We start from the raw sequence: 17,658 nt of genomic DNA, 5'->3' as shown, positions 1-17,658 counted from the left end.
TCCTCCTTCGTAGTTTTCCCTGAGTCTCAGTGGTAGCAGCTGCCCAACTCCTATCAATACATAAAGGTAGTTTTTAAATTTTAGGCCTCACTGTTCTATTTTGTCTCCCAAGGCTCAAGGATCTATACAGAAGAGAAAGTGGGAATATTGTAAGAGCCGGAGGTGGTGGGTGGTTTTGAGGAAATGGTGTCTTCCAGACACCACAGGATTGGTGCACATATGAACATACGAAGACTGTGGCAGTACACACAAGATCTGCACATGTTCAAACTAGACAGGGTCCCATCACGAAGAGGGAAAGTGGACACAGAGTATGACCCCTAACCAAGAAGCTATTTGCAATTGATAGCCACTGGCAAAGAAAACCAGTGTTCTCCAATGGGGTGTCACTGGCTAGATCAACCACAATCCAGGACAGGCACCATGCTAAGGAGTAGGTAGCCAAGACAAAATGAAGTCAATGGTGTGTGTGTGTGTGTGTGTGTGTGTGTGTGTGTGTGTGTGTGTGTGTGTTCTTTCATGAACTTTTTGTTTAGTCTTGTTTTGCTTTTGCTTTTTTTTTTTTTGGTCTTTTTATCTTTTGCTTGCTTCTATGTTTGTTCTGATTTTCATTCTTGTGGGGGCTTTATCTTTGTTTATTTTTGGTTTTTCTAGACAAGGTTTCTCTGTGTATCCCTGGCTGTCCTGGAACTCACTCTATAGACCAGCCTGGCCTTGAACTCAGAGACCTGCTGGCCTTGGCCTCCCGAGTGCTGGGATTAAAGGCATGTGCCACCAGGCCCAGCTTTTTTTTTTCTTTTTTAGAGAGAGAGAACATAAAGTTGGTGGGTATGGAGGGGTGGATGTTCTGGGAGGAGTTGAGGGAGGGGCAAACATGACCAAAATATATTGTGTGAAAAAAATTTAAATAAAAAACACAAAATAATTTAAGAATATTGTTGTTCATCCTGTTTCATATTTTTATTATTAGGTTCATGGAAGAGAGGTTTTTTGGTTCTGAGGAATAATAAACTGCCAAGGGACCTTATTTGAAGTAAAACTTTATGTTACAGAGCAGAATATGGAATATGCAATTTTAGCTGTCAGTGAGCCTATGAGGAAGGCTCTCTTGCTCTGTGACCTCTTCAGTCAGAAATTGAATTACTTGACTAAAGACTGTTGCATTCCTTACTAAGAATCCTCAGTGGGTTGTCCCTTCGGCTGAGGTTAGATGTAACTGAGTATTCATTCAGCAAATGTCAATTTATAGCAGCTTATTGGTATTTGTTTAATACGGAAGAGGACGGAAAGTCACAAATATTCTTCAACAACTTTACTGCTGCTGGTCTCCAGATTGGTAAAGCGTTCACATACCTTATTGCTTTTTAAGGTCTTATATATTAAAACCTTAAAAAAAATAGAGTGGGAATATAGTCAGGGACTTGCTTTAACTGAGCATTTGCCAGGACCTCATAAAACATACAATCCTCCTTTAACTCAATGTTTCTGGACATTTTCTCATAGTTTGTGAACTCTGGTCTACACCCCTGGCTCAGATCTCAGCAATCATGTCTTGTAGTTTATTCACAGGATAAACTTTGCCCCAACAAGATTTCAGAAACCCTAATGAGGATTGTGTCCAGTTTTGTCATGAAAGAGGCAGTTCTGTGGTTCTCCTAGCTTCCAATGACATCCCTAGAATCAATTAAATTTCTTTCAGACTTAACATCCCTTGCTGCTAGCCCAGTAGGGGCCTGTTTAAAGATTGTCTGGTTCAAGGTAGAGAACATACAGGTATCTCTGTGCTAAGTACTGTCAAGCACGGTGAGAAAGGCAAAAAGTAAATTTCTTTCATGCAATGAAATTCCCCATTTCTTCGTGGTCTTATAAGTGTACCATGGGCCTTTCCTTATAGTGAGGATGGAGGTGTCAGCAGGAGAAGGTGGATAATAAACAAACAAATAAAATATAAAATGTGCCAGATGGTTGCAAGTCCTCGGGGCAAGAATTAAACAGGAAAATTTGGTGGGATTGATAAGATGGGAGAAGACTGCATATTTTAATATATAATTATTAGAGGTTTCATTGAGAAGGTGTCATTTGAACAAAACACTTAAAGCAAATTTAGGCCTGAGTCATGCAGATATTTGAGTGAGAGTACACAAGGCAGGTTAAGGAACAAGCAATAAAAATAGTTTTCAGAAATGAGAAAGCATCTGGTTTGTTTTAAGTACAGAAAATAGTTCAGTGTTAGCAGACAGGACAAGAGCAAGAGACCTAAGGGAAGATGCCAGAGAGCTAAGATGAATGAGATGCACACTACAGGGCCTTGAGCATTTGTTTTTTTGTTTTTTTAATCTGAGTGAAATGAAACATCGTTAGGAATTCTCAGGAGAAGTTCAACCTGATCCAAATTGGTATTCTTCAAAGGATCTGTGTGAAGATTAAATCATGTGAAGATGTGTTAATCACTTTTGGGCCACTGTAGAAAACTACATAACCATTTCAGATACGAAGAATTTACATCAGCTCACGGCTTCAGAGATTTGAGCCCTCAATGCTTGGCTATTTGTTCTGGGCCTAGGGTAAGTCAGGATACCATGGTGGTGGACAGGAAGCAGAGAAAAGCAATAACAGGAAGGGGTCAGGGCTTGATGCAGTCTCCAAGGATCAGTGCCCAGTGACCTACTTCCTTCCACCCGGCCCTGCCTTCTGCGGTTGCAGCAGCTCCCAGGAGTCTATTCAGTTTTCAGAACAACAGATGAATTAAGCCATGAGGGTTCAAGCCCTCATAACACTTTTGTGGAAACACCCTCACAGATGCACCCTCGTGTGTTTTACTACTCTCCCGAGAACTTGTCAATCCAATCAAATTGATCATCGGTATTAACCACTCTAGAAATCAGTGCAGGTGCACTGTCATTTAGCATAATAGTCCCAGGAAATTATGATTTGGACTTAGGTTCTTGCTGTGGATATCGTTCTGTATAAATAAAACACTGATTAGCCAGTGGCCAGGCAGGAAGTATAGGTGGGACAAGGAGAGAGGAGAATTGTGGGAAGTGGAAGGCTGAGTGGGGGAGACACTGCCAGCCGCCGCCATGACAAGCAGCATGTGAAGACACCGGTAAGACACAAGCCACGTGGCAAGGTATAGATTTATAGAAATGGGTTAATTTAAGATATAAGAACAGTTAGCAAGAAGCCTGCCACGGTCGTACAGTTTGTAAGCAATATAAGTCTCTGTGTTTACTTGGTTGGGTCTGAGCGGCTGTGGGACTGGCGGGTGAGAGAGATTTGTCCTGACTGTGGGCCAGGCAGGAAAACTCTAGCTACAGGTTCTAGTAAATATGATGAAAATAGAGAGAAGTATTAGGGTTGTGGACTTACACTGAAAGAGAGTCGATGAGATTTGCTGAGGAAATGCTGGTCATGAAGGGAAAATAAGAATTATGAGAAGGAGGTCATGGAAAGAGCAAAATGTGCACCAAGGCTCACTTAGGAGAAAGATAATAGAAAATGGGAAATCAAGACTGGAGAGGAAACCTGGCATTCATCAGCATAGGCATACTGCACTGTTTCCAAAGCAGAGACCTCTCCACCCTCTGGCTTATAGGCCTGGGCCAAAGGAGTGAGTGCCCTTGCAGAGAGTGGAAAAGAGAGAAAAGCAAGATCAGAGTTCATTTCCTCCCATGGATCACGATAGGCAGCCCTACTCCACAAATGCGAGGATTTACCATGTTCTAAACACTGCTTGCTAAGCATGATGGAGTAACATTAGCTTCTCACTGTGACCAGGCTGGCTCCTGTTTCATCTCCTATTGGCTCCTTTGACTTTATCCATTCCATTCAACTCTTTTCAGACCATGATTAAGAATGTGTTTGGTACCTGTTTAATTCCAGGGACCCATGAACATAATATTAGATCTGGTTTTAGAAAGCTAGTTGGAGCCAACCATGTTGGCACATGGTTTTAATCTGAAGGCAGAGGCAGGAGGATCTCTGTGAGTTTGAGATCAGCCTTGTCTATATAGCAAATTCCAAGACAGACAGGGCTATATAGTGAGACTCTGTCTAAAGGGGGCAGGGATGGGTAGTTACACTTAAGTCCTGAGGCCAAATCAATCGTGAGTGATTATGATTTTTGGATAATGAGTAATTAACATAATTTCTATATAGTGATTAAAATTTCTATTATAATGAACTTGCTTTGCTTGTTGACTTACATCGAGGTAAAATAGGGATATATTGTGAGGAAGGTGCAGTTTATATTTATATGATTTAAGGAAAGTCATGTCACTTCCCTGAACTTCAGTTTCTGGATGAACATGGTTATTACTACTTTTAAATAAACAATAATTCTTTCATATACTATATTTTGATCATATGCACTCCTCTCCTAGCTCTTCACAGATCCACTCCCTTCCCTGCCCACCCAACTTCCATCCTTGTCTGTTTTTTAAGCCCATCAAGGCCAATTTGTGCTGCCCATATACTTTGGATGTGTGGCCTTCCTCTAGAGCAAGGTCAGACTACCAGGAGTCATACCCTTAAAGAAAACTGACTCTCCCTTCTCCCAGCACTAGTCAATTACCAATAGCACCTCAGCTAGGGAGCACTAATCAATCTCCAATAGCACCTCAGCTAGGGAGCACTAATCAATCTCCAATAGCTCCTCAGCTAGGGAGCACTAATCAATCTCCAGGAGCTCCTCAGCTAGGGAGGGGAATTCATGCCCACCTCCCCTACTTTTGTCTGGCTTGAGCTTGCACAAGTCTTGTGTATGCTTTCACAACCACTATAAGTTCCTATGTGCAACTGGCCTGCTGTGTCTGGAAATCACTGTTGCTTCTTTGTTATCAGACTCCAGGTGGACCTCTGACTCCTACAATCGTTCCTCTCCTGATCTTCCATAATGATCTTTTAGCCTTGGGAGGGTGGGATGTGATAGAATTGTCTGACTTGGGACTGAATATCCCACAGACTTTATTCTCTTCACCTTGGTTCATTGTGGATGTCCGTGTTAGTCATCATCTATTGTAAAAAGACAGGTTTGGAGATGCACTCTCAGTGTCAAGAAGTCGTTAATAGTCAGTTCAGTGCCATGCCCACATAGCAGAGTAATAATAGCAGGTTGTCCCCTGTGACCTATGACCTGTCTAGCTACAGGTTCTTGGCCCTGATAATGCTACCAGCTACAGGCTTCAACTTGGGAAACAGTAATTAAATCCAACCAGAGAGTGTTTGGTTGTTCCTATGATATTTATACCACTATTGCATCAACGGGCATGTCTTATTACCAAGCCTGTCATTACTGTAGCCTTCGGAGTTCACAGCTGGGTAAGACTGACGATTACTTTTCTCCTCAAGTATGTGTGTCTTCAGTCATAGCATCTTAGTGTCTAGTTCTGGAGTACAAGCAAGAATTAGCTTATAATGTTTGTCAATCTATTGGGATCTCACTAGCCAACATCTCTGAAACAGGTCATCCATTCCTGGCCTTGAGCTTTATATTTACTAGCCTATGAGATAAAATCTCAAGTAATAAAAAAATGCAAAAATCACACACATATATATTTAAAATATAATCTTATAACATATGAGCAGATATACAGCGGTACTGAAGACAATTTTTATTTAATTAAAGTGATTTTTTTTCTCATTTTGGAAAACCATACTATAACTGTAAGAGAAAAATATATACATGCATTTTACATATTAATGTTTGAGCCTTCCCATGTTGGATGAAAAAGTTCTTTGAAAGTAATAAATTGTGAAATATTATAAAGGCTACATAGCCATATTGACTTAAAATGGTTACATTAATAAATCATTGAATATTGGTACCAGCTTATACTTGTTTTTAAAATGTTAGCCAGAAATTATTATTTCCAAAATTTATGAGTTTATTTACTTTCATTTGCTATAGTTTTCTGTTATTAAATAAATCAAATACATTAAATAAATAAAAAAACTAACATAAGCCAATTGGCAAACCCTAAAAATTAATACGTTGTTAAGTAACACTTCTGTATCTCTTTCAAACCCTTGATGAAGATTGTTAGAAGAGCAGAAAAGATGATTATCTAATTTCCAATTGCTTTAAAGCTGCAAACTGGTACCCAGAGCCCACAAGTGTTAACTGGGGTTACAGAAGAAAGGTTACGAACAAACAGGCAAAAGTTGTCAGTATCTGCAATGCCAAATACATCATTCCAGGCTGTTTTCAGTCATTCTTTTCTATTAGAATGGATTCTTTTGGTTGAAGTCACATGACTGAAGGCAGAAAAATATCTCAAGACTTTGGAATGACAGTCTAAATATTGACAGTTACCCATGTGTTTCCCTAGGCTGCCTTGCTACAGGGCTACATCTAGGAATGATGCACAGTCACGCAGCCCCAGAGTTTGGCAGCTAAGACTCTCTGGATGTATAGTCTTCAGCACCTGAAGGATAATTCTTAAAGCTACAAGCTGTCTCGTGCAGCATTTACTCTCCTCCTCATCATCATCAAATAATATCCAATTACTGAGTGCTGTGCAGGGAGGGCCTGGAGAAATGCTAGAAGGAAACACAGCTGAGAGCCGCCGTGGTTTTGACAGCTCTCCAGCTACTTTGAAAATATTTTGGCAAAAACAAGACTTTAAGCAAAACTGTTTCCTTTGGTAGCATACCCAAAGCTGCAGGTTTTACATTTTCAGGACTATGATTCGGGCCAAAGGTGGAACGTGGGGGTGGTGTTCTAAAGAAGAAGATAGACTCTAAAGAAGAGAAACTGCAGCCGTAAGAGATGTAGTGATGAGGATAGAAAGGAAATATGGGAATCGAAGCCAGGTCGGCATTCTCTCCTTACTCTTTATTTTCTTTGCTAAGGAATTTGCCCCATCAACGCAGTATTCTCATCTGCCCTGTGATGTTCTATAACAGATCTCCAGGGAACCTAAGGCTGGGATTCACTATCGCTTTTTATGGGATAATGAATAGCAATAGTTGTGGGTCACGGCATATGGGTGCTTTGTTTCAGTCCTGACAGGGAATGAATGGACTTTACAACTCTTAGTTGATTCTTAGAGAATATATTTCTGTCCTCTTGCTTTGTTTCTGTCTAATTACAGCCATACACAAACTCCCACCATTGTTTAAAAACCACTCTATGCTTCCATCTTGTAAATATTGTTTTCTCTACCCAGAATGTTCTGCCACCAACCTCCACCATTCTTTTTCTGAAGAGCTTTCCCATATCCTCCAAGTGATGTGTACTTCTTAGTGCATTGTCTTAGCCATTGTCTCAGTGGCTGTCTATTCACATACTTTACAATGATCTAAATTCTGCCATTACTCAACTGTTATCACATCCCCAGACTGGTGGTTTGAATAAGAATGGCCTCTATAGGCTCATATATTTGAATGCTTACATACTAGGGAGTGGAATTGTTTGAAAGGAGGTGCGGCCTTGTTGGGTAGGTGTGGTCTTGTTAGAGGAAGTGTGTCACTGGGGGTGACACATTAGCCCCCTATCTCTGCCTATGGATCAGAACGTGGCTCTCAGTTACTGCCCCAGTACCTGCCTGCATGTCACCACGCTCCTAGCCATGATGAAAATGAACTAAACCTCAGAAACTTTAAGCAAACCCCCAATTAAATGGTTTCTCTTATGAGAGTTGCCTTGATCATGGTGTTTCATCACAATGGGATGTGACGAAAACACTTCCTAATAATCCACCCCTTATTGTTGTTTCCCCTTGGCAATTCATTCATTCTGTCCCTGTGTCCCTCTGTCTCCCTGTGCTTATCTGTCTCACCTCCCTCCCTCCCTCCCTCTCTCTCTCTCCCTCCCTCCCTCCCTCCCTCCCTCCTTTCTCCTTTCTCTCTTCTCTCCTGCAACCAACAAGGGTTTGTAGAAAACATACTCTAAACTAATACTATAGGATACTTCCAAGATTAACGTTCCCTCCCTGCCATTATCTGTCTTGGTTAGGATTTCTATTGCTGCAACAAAACACCACAACTGAAAGCAAGCTGGGGAGGAAAGGGTTTGTTTGAATTACACTTCCATATTGCTGTTCATCATTGAAGGAAGTCAGGAAAGAAACTCAAACAGGGCAGGAACCTGAAGACAGGAGCTGATGCAGAGGCCATGGAGGGGTGCTGCTTACTGGCTTGCTTCCCATGTTTGCTCAGCCTGCTCTCTTACAGAACCCAGGACCACCAGCATAGGGATGGCACCATTCACAATGGGCTGGGCCCTCCCACATCAATCACTAAGAAAATGCCTTACAGCTGAATCTTGTGGAGGCGTTTTCTCATTTGAGGTTCCCTCCTTTCAGATAACTCTAGCTTGTGTCAAGCTGACATAAGACTAGCCAGAGCATTATCTATATGCAAGAACCATTGCAACCAGTTCTTCAGGGTCATTCATTAGTTGGAAACACAACTCAGATGAAACCTTTGTAATATTGACTCAGTGTTTAGTCTTTCTTCTTTGTCACTCTGTACAACGTGTGATAAGACAGCAAGGGCCTGTGAAAATACCAGTTCTTTTTCTACAACACAAGTTCTCTATGCAACAATTTGGAATCTGTTGGAGAATAGACTACTTTCTGCAACATTTCCAAATAATTGCTTTTACAGTGGTAAAAGTTGGGGCTCTACTCAACACTTCTCTTGGATTCAAGGAAATACAACTATGGTAGTGTGATAAAGGATCATAGATAAGATGATCTCTCAACCCTCATCAGAGACACTTCTTTTTATAGTAGATGGTGATTAGCAAAGAGACCACAATAAGCCAAGGAACTAAGAGTAAGAGGTTGCAGAATGATTAGCCCTAAATAGGACTCTATTACTCCCCTTCCTCCTAAGGCTAAGGTATCATTTCAGGAGACAGGGCGTAGAGACTATAAGAGCAAGAGGTGGTAGATGTCTACAAAGAAACAGCGTTTCCCAGTAACAGCGGGGCAGCCACATGTATGAATCACAGCAGTTCAGACAGAATGTACAAGACCTGAGCAAGCTCAAGCTAGACAAAATCCCATCAGGGAGAAGCGAGATGAGCAACAAGTTCCACCCCTCTCTATGGAACTATTGGCAACTGAAAGATGCTGAGAGAGAGGTGAATCAATTTTCTTTAAGGTTGAGACCCCTAGTGAGTTGACTCCTCTCCAGAGGAAGGTCACATGTTCCAAAATATGGGCAATATCAACTGTCCTTGAAAGATTTTATATATATAAAGGGCACGAAGTTGGATAGGTAATGAAGGGGATGGATCTGGGAGGATCTAGTCAGTATGATCAAAACACATGGTACCAAATTCTCAAAGAACTAATTTAAAAATGAGGAGAAAAATCAAATCAAATCTACAAGCTTTTCATTTAAAATCTTCACGAATGATTGAATGTCTATCCTCTCCTAGATTCATATTCAAACTTAGTCATCACTGTGACAGAATTTAGAGTGATTGGTCCACAAAGGCTCTACTCTCATGGGTCGGATGATGCCATTCTCAAAGTGTGAGTTTATTTCCCTCTTGCTCCCGCCTGCTATCATAACTTCAACCACGGGATAATGCTACAAGAGCCCTCAGCAAATGCCAGCTGCTCATTCATGGGCTTCCCAGCCTTGAGGGCTATGGAAAGCAAACCGACTTTACGATAAATTACCTAATCCCTGTCATTTTTTGTACCAGCACAAACTGGACTGCAATGGTCAGTCTGTAAAACCCAGAACTGTCATTCACCAAACACTGGGCAAAGATTTTGTACAACAGATTAAAACTGTAAATGTTAGATGGTAAGTTATATTAGACAATTTTAAAAACTATCATTTAAATTCAGAATTATTAAATATTCTGTATTATTAAATACAGAATAAACACACATTAGATATATCCAAATATGACCTTGCTAACACAGTTAATAACAAGCTTAGACAGACTCAATGCTCAAGTTTCAGAACAATCATTCATGAAGCTGGAGACTAAATCCTCTCCAGGCGCAGACTGACTTTTTGACTTAATTGCACAGTGTAAGAGACTTTTCCATGATCCAACCAGAAAATCCCCGAGGTCTCTGAAAACTAACTAAGATGACCTTGATTTGTAGTGGGATTTCTTTGCCTCTACATTCTTGAATTGGCGGCTGATGAATTCTTTCATGTAGAGCAGTTCCTGACATTGTTAACCATTTAGAAGCATTGGCCCTTACTCTCTGTAATCACGTACCTTTCCTGGAAGTCAGTGTTGCCACCATGGTCTCATTGCGTTTGTGCTGTGGTGGCTGTGGTAGCGGTGTGGTAGTAGTTTTTATGTCCCAAGGGACAGCACCGCTGGCTTATCACACACAGATAAGTACACAACCGCTGTGCCATGTCTTCGGTCCCTTTTTGCTTTGATGGACAAGAACGTTTGCAAACATTGCCAAATGTTCCACGGGAGAAAACATTACCTCCTTGTCTTGAGAGATAAACGTATCCAGATACCCAAGAATTACACCTGTAGTTCAAGCCTGAGGAAACTGTGCCTCAGAATCTGGCCTGCCCTGCTTCAGAAGGCGGTCGCCTACGGAGCCTAACAGCTTGCTCTTTTGGTTTGTTTGTTTTGTTTGTTTGTTTGTTTTTGGTTTTGCTGATTTGTTTCTCTTGTCAGCATAAAGATGTTATTTCCTTTATGCATATACCTACTAGTAAGACTGTTCAATCATGTGGTCATTCCGCATATAATATTTTGAGGAAGTTCTGTGCTTTCTCATAACAGCAATCCTGATTTGCAGTCTCATAAAAGGGGTCTATAGGTTTTCCTTTTCTTTTCTTTTTTTTTTCTGACCGTAGCCACCATTTATTATCTGTTGTGTTCTTGTTAGCAGCCATTCTAACAGGTGAGAGGTAGTACCACAATTTCATTTTCATTTATATTTGCCTGAAAGTTAGTAGTGTTAAATATTTGTAACAATCTTTGGCCAGCTGAGTGTCTTCTTTAATTTTTTTTTTTTTTACTTATTTGAGAATTTTATACAATGTATTTTGATCATTTCACACTCTCCCCCAACTCCTTCCAGATACTTGTTCATCATTGGGTCCTCTTCTCCTTGTGAAATCCATCAAGTGCAATTTGTGGTGCCGGTACATTCTTGTATGTGTGGCCATCCATTAGAGTGTGGTCAGACTGTCAGGAGCCGCCCCCTTTCAAGAAAACGGAGTCCCCCTCTCCCTGAAGCTATCAATTGCCGTAGCTCCCTAAATATGGGTGCGACTTCATACCTACCCTTTCTGAGTGCTGGCATTTTGTCTGGCTTGAGCTTAGGCAAGACTTGCACACACTGCCGCGACTTCTGTGAGATCGTAAGTACAACTCGGCTCAACTCTTGGAAGTGACTGAGGCCTGTGCAATGGGCACTCAGTTTTGCATACTGGGGAGCATGGCGCCTCTGATTTGGCTTCCACTTGTTGGAGCTCACAAACTTCATTTCAATTTTCTTATCAAAGAGTGTCCACACTTGGCGGTTAGAGCCGCTGTGAAGCTATCTGTAATTCTATGACGTTAAACATCTGACTATCGTGTTGCCCAGGCCATTGCGTCACACTTGACAGGTCCAGACACTCAGTCATTCTGTGTTTGGGGCACTTTAACCCTTTCCAGATCCACTCTATTCGGAAGAGATCAAACCAAAAAGCTAAGTTGTCACTTTCTGGGCAATTAGAGTACCCGATATTTACCTGTCTAAAAAGTGGTCAGAAGTATAGAAGTCCAATGTTAAAACCATTCACAATCAAACACTTCTATCATACAGTTATGCTCACAAGCAAGTGAGCCAGAAGTTTCTCTTTCTATTGTTCTATTTCTCTTAGAAAGCGTGCTCCACAAAGTATCGATCTTTTCATTCCTTGAGGATTACAAACGTGGCCCTATCAGAACAGCTGCCAATCTCAGTCACCACAAATCATGAGCCCCGCCATGAAGCATTTGAAATATGCAAAGGTTAAAAGATCATGAAAACGAGACCATATGTCCAAACATACCACGTGTGCTTTGGCAAAGGAAATGTACATGTTAAGACAAATCTTAGCCAGCCTGTCAGGGAACTAGATCAAAATCAAGACAAAAAAATTCTTTTCATACAATCTGGGTATTTCCCCTGTGCTACCCTGAGGTTAGCGGAGAGGAAGGAAGCCAATCTCCCCATAAGGGCCTGGCAAAGCCATCTACCTTGATGACAGGGAAAAAAAGGAGAAAGGGTGGAGAGGCCTGTGTTTGAGGAACTAAATCACTTTGGTCCAAATTTTATGTCCATAAATGACTGTCAACATCTCAGCATGTTAACAATATACTTAGCGTCTCCAGGTTTCAGTTTTCCCATCTGTAAAATAAAAATGATAATTTTTTTTTTCTGGATTCTTTTGGGCATGAAACAAGAGAAAGCGAAAGTGTTTAGAATTTTTTCCTGGCACATAATCAGAGTTATTATTCTTATTAAGAACAAAGATGTCCATCCAATTTCCTTGTGAATGCTAAACAGTTCGGTATTCATGTTCCCTTCAGATGTTACTGGAAGAAAGCACAGGGTCTCAAAAGATGTATTCAGTTTTGCCAGGTGGCCTCACCACCAAGGCCAGGCTGTCCCTCTGGTAGGCATGAGGAAGAGGCTATGTACCTGAAGCTGGTCATCTACAGGCCTGTGTGCTTCTTGGGTGGTCCATCTGCACGAGTGGATTTATCTCACTGATGGGAAACAGCCAAAGAATGCTTCTTGACTATCAGCCCAGGATGAGCTGTACACTCTGGAGACACTGGCATGTGTAGGCAGCCAATTATAGGGTGTACCCAGTTACCTGTGTTACCCAGTATTTCCACTTACGTTGTTCAATGAGTACACGATAATAATGTCAGGAATAAGAAAAAAAAATTACTTGGTTCATTGTGTCTTGTTTTGTTTGAGACAGGGACTTGCTCTATAGCCCAGGCTGGCTCCAAATTAGTGGTAATTGTCTCAGGCACTGAGGATTACAAACCAGAAACACCAAGCAAGGCTCAAGAAAGCAATTCTAGACAGTTTGAGATATCTATGACACATTTCCTTGAAAACTGACTGCCTAACATTAAGTAGAGTAGCACGGGTCAAAATTATTAAACAACAACAGAATATAATTCTTAAATCAAGAAATTAAAATTCCACTGACTTTTAGCTAAGTAAATAAGTATTCGTTTATATAGCCTCGACGGGGAGATGATGTATTTTTTTCCTCTTCTAAAGTATCCAAAGTTTACAAAAATGCACAAGTAATAATGTAAGAAATATTTCCTACAAAAGCCTTTGGAGGTTCCACCTTTAATCAGAGGTCTCAGGTCCAACTGCAAACCTCTGGCATAGAGATTGCCAATGCCCACTAGGCACCTAAACACTTGGCAGATTTCCCAGTCTAGGGAGCTGGGGAGATGGCTCAATGTTAGAGTTTGAGTTTCTGATTTCCAACATCAACCTTGGACCTCCACATGCTCGAGTGCTCAAGTACACACCTACACATTTTTTTTAATTATTATTTTATGTATTTGAATGTTTTGGCTGTATGTATGTTTGCAAACCTCTTGCATGTTTAGTGCCCGTAGAGGCTGCCCAAGGATGTTCGATCCTCTGGAATGGGAATTACAGATGACTAGGAGCTGTTGTACAGTTACTGGGAATTGAATCTGTGTCCTCTGGAAGAGCAACCAATGCTCTTAACTGCTGAGCCATCTCTCCAGCCTCAACCTATACTGCAAGATATTTCAATCGGTTCCCTGTGTTTTTGAAAAGAAGTTATTTTGCTCTACTTTGTCTTTGCACTATCTCCTTTAATTTTAAAACCAGAATACCTTACTCATATAAGCTAGAAAAATTTTTTGTGTGATTTATATATTGATCTCTGTCCCCACTGTTAAGAGCTGAATATAAAGGCAAAATGTTCATAGATATCATTGGTATGCACTCAAAATTATTGTAGCTCATAAGTTCCCACTTGCATTAGTTACATTTTGCCTAGCTCTTTTGTTTGTTTGTTAGTTTTAAATTTTATTTTATAATTTAATTTAATTTTACACATCAGCTACGGATTCCCTTGTTCTCCCACCTCCCGCTCCCCCCAACTTCCCCCCACCCCACCACCCATTCCGATCTCCTACAGGGCAAAGACTCCCCTGGGGATTGAGTTCAACCTGGTAGATTCAGTCCAGGCAGGTCCAGTCCCCTCCTCCCAGGCTGAGCTAAGTGTCCCTGCATAAGCTCCAGGTTCCAAACAGCCAGCTCATGCACTGAGGACAGGTCCCAGTCCCACTGCCTGGATGCCTCGCAAACAGATCAAGCTAATCAACTGTCTCACTTATCCAGAGGGCCTGATCCAGTTGGGGGCTCCTCAGCTATTGGTTCATATTTCATGTGTTTCCATTCGTTTGGCTATCTGTTCCTGTGCTTTTTCCAATCTTGGTCTCAACAATTCTCGCTCATACAAACCCTCCTCTTTCTTGCCAATTGGACTCCTGGAGCTCCACTTGGGGCCTCAATTCTAACAATCATACCTGAGAGAACAATTGAAAAGAGGAAAGATTTTTTAGCCCACATTTTCAGAGCTCATGATGCTATATTATGCTACACTGCATACATAACTATACAAGTTATAAAGAGCTGCCAGTCAGAGGTGGGGTAACTTACTCTGAGGCTGTTTAAGTGCTTGGGGCTCTGCTGACTGTGTGTGGGAAGTCTAGTGTGTTTGTAACACTGCTTCGTACATGGTAGCTGTCACATGCATTTTCTGTCCACCATTGCCAAAGAGCCATGCTCCAAACGGAGCCTTTGGGGTGCACAATACCATTTACTATATCTAGACTTGAGACAGGGACAGTTCACTTAATATACAAACAAAGCTAAACCAGTGAAAATTTCTAGAGTCAAAATAGAGCAATCAATTCTATGGCTCTCACTGAGGTCACGGGTTTCAAAAATAAAACGATATAACTATCTGTGAAAAAAAAAAAGAAAAAGCGAGATTAGGTCTTTGCAGCACTGTTTTTAAATCAAATTATTAATTTTTATTAATATTAATAAAAACATTAAATTTCAAACATCTGAGAAGTTATGTGTTTTAAAAACAAGGTTCATTCATTCATTTGTTCCATTAAAATGTTCAAGTATACAACTATATTGCAAGAGTATTGGCTATTAATTAAGCATCTAATGAGCTATAGCATTGGGTCTTTATTCCTGTCTTCCTCAGAATTTTCTTATTTTACAGCACTATTAACTTTGCTGTTGATCTTCGGTCCTTGATATAAGATTCTTCCTCTCTATCTACAGCTAACCTAACCTTCTTGGCAAACTCCAGGTCATTGAGAAAATATGCCTTTAGAAATAACAATAAAGGAAGAAATAACAATAAAGGAAGAAAGAGGAAAGGAAGGGAAAGTGGACCTGCCTGAGGAATGACATCACAAGTTGTACTCCTGCCTGTCTGTGTGCACATACACACGTGCCCACACTCACACACACTTGCACCTGCACACACACGAACACACAGACACACAAGCACAAAGCAAGGAGAAATCTGTGTGCACATACACACGTGCCCCCCACACTCACACACTCATGCACCTGCACACACACAAACACACAGACACACAAGCACAAAGCAAGAAGAAAATCGATCCACGTTAAGGGGATTGTTTAGGGTAAACCTTGCTTTTTGTTGGCTCCTTTGCCTTGGTTGTTCGAAATAGAATCCAGGGTGTTTTGTCAAGACAAGTTCACTTAACTTATCAGGCACTCAGGACACGGGAGGAGAGCAGATGTTCTCAAGGAGAAAAAGAGGTAATGAAAACAAAGGCATCCAGAGCCTGGAGTTGGTCTACATGCTTCTCTCACCATAGATACTTAAGAAAACAAAAACAAGAAAAGCAATTACCATAAGCTATCGAAGCACAATTTGCTGAATCACTAGGTTGAGATAATTTTTAATGACATGTTTATTTCCAGAGGACTGTTGATTTTTAATATAGAGACGTTCCAATTTGAGTCCGAGTGGGAGATTTTTGTGCACTGATACAGTCAAAGCTTTGCCTGTATCAAAATGCACTTGGCTGTCAGTCACAAGGGAAGCCTGATGAAGAGAAAGATACTAAAGGGAACTCCAGACTCCATCACAGACCCTTATGTGAAGGAAGCAGGTACTGAGCACATTGCAAAGGAGTTTGAAACTTGAGATCCTCATCTCAGTCCCTCCACTGAGACGCTGTGTGATTTGGGCTCCTCACTAAATGTTTCTGATCTTCGGTTCTCTCATCTGGGAAATAAAATGAAAATGGATGTCCTTGTTTCATTGTTAGTCATTGTCGAGAGGCGAAAGTGAGATCATGTCTGGGAAAACACTGTGAAATTATCAACTGCTTTTCTGACTAAAGAAGAATGCACTCTGTCTCTGGAATGACCCCAGAGTCCTTAGAATGTTAAGGCACCTAAAAACTGAAGTTAGCCATCTTGGTCCACAGAGATTTGGGTTTTCTGCAAGTAACTCGTAAAATTAGCCCTTACCCTGGAAATAAAATCTAATTTTAAGAAATACCAAAATTTAGAAGGTCGTTGGTGGCCAGGGGTGTTTCCTCTTTCAGAATAACTATAAGCAACATCTGCTCCTAGAAATCATTCCAGTGTCTCAGACGTCACGTCTGCAGCTTTTTTATTTTCTGGATTTGCTGTGGCTCTTGGCTTCCCAGTCTCCCTTCTGGTGAATCTGCCTTATCCAAATCACAGGCTTGGTTGTTACTCTCCTGTTTAGATCTCTTTTCTGAGCCCAAGCATTTCATTAACCAGCCCTACTCCAGCCTCATAACAACATAATGGGTGATGCTTGAAGACCAGATTCCGCCATAGGGTCTGAATCATACAATAGCATCAACATTGAATTAAGAAATCATATTCTTTGGCCGGGCGGTGGTGGCGCACGCCTTTAATCCCAGCACTCGAGCAGAGCAGCAGATCTCTTAGCTCGAGCAGCTGTCACAAGTGATTCAGAAAGCAAAGCTACAAAAAAACTTCTAAAAAAAAAAAAAAAAGAAAAGAAAAGAAAAGAAAGAAATCATACTCTTTATTGGTTTGCAATCTTTAAAGAATACACCCTTCTTATAGAGCCAAATATTTTGTAGAACACCAAGTATAAAATAGAATCAGTTGAGGCTGTCGTGGTTCAGGTAGGATCTATAGTCTTCATTTATCATGCTGCCTGTTTCTTCAGAAGAGTCAAAGGTCCCTCTGGGACATCTGAAAATGACTCGAGATAGTCCAGCTTCTGAAGTGGTTCAGTCTCATCCATAATGACCAGCCATTGTGGTGGCTGGTCAGCTTTTCAGCATTGCCCATGATGGCCTTCTCCCAAAGTCCATCTTTATGAGGACAAGCTAAGCTGTTGATTTAGAGAGTTCATTTTTTTTTTCATCTTTTAATGATTTCCTTGTAAACTCTCTTTGTTGATACTAAGAACTAACCAGACTATGTCCTGTTCCATGTAACTATGTGAATTAATTATCATATTCCTCTGAAAACTTTTTCTTACAAACTCATCGTCCTTGACTATTTCTTCAGTTTTCTCATAAGATGGGAATGTGTGGATCTAATGGCTTTATTCTAATTGTTCAGTTGGGGGCCTTACTTTAGTTTGTCCCTCTCT

Source organism: Peromyscus leucopus, chromosome 11 (assembly GCF_004664715.2).
Source record: "Peromyscus leucopus breed LL Stock chromosome 11, UCI_PerLeu_2.1, whole genome shotgun sequence".
In the NCBI taxonomy this organism is placed as follows: domain Eukaryota; kingdom Metazoa; phylum Chordata; class Mammalia; order Rodentia; family Cricetidae; genus Peromyscus; species Peromyscus leucopus.
Note: the sequence above shows the minus strand (reverse complement) of the source record.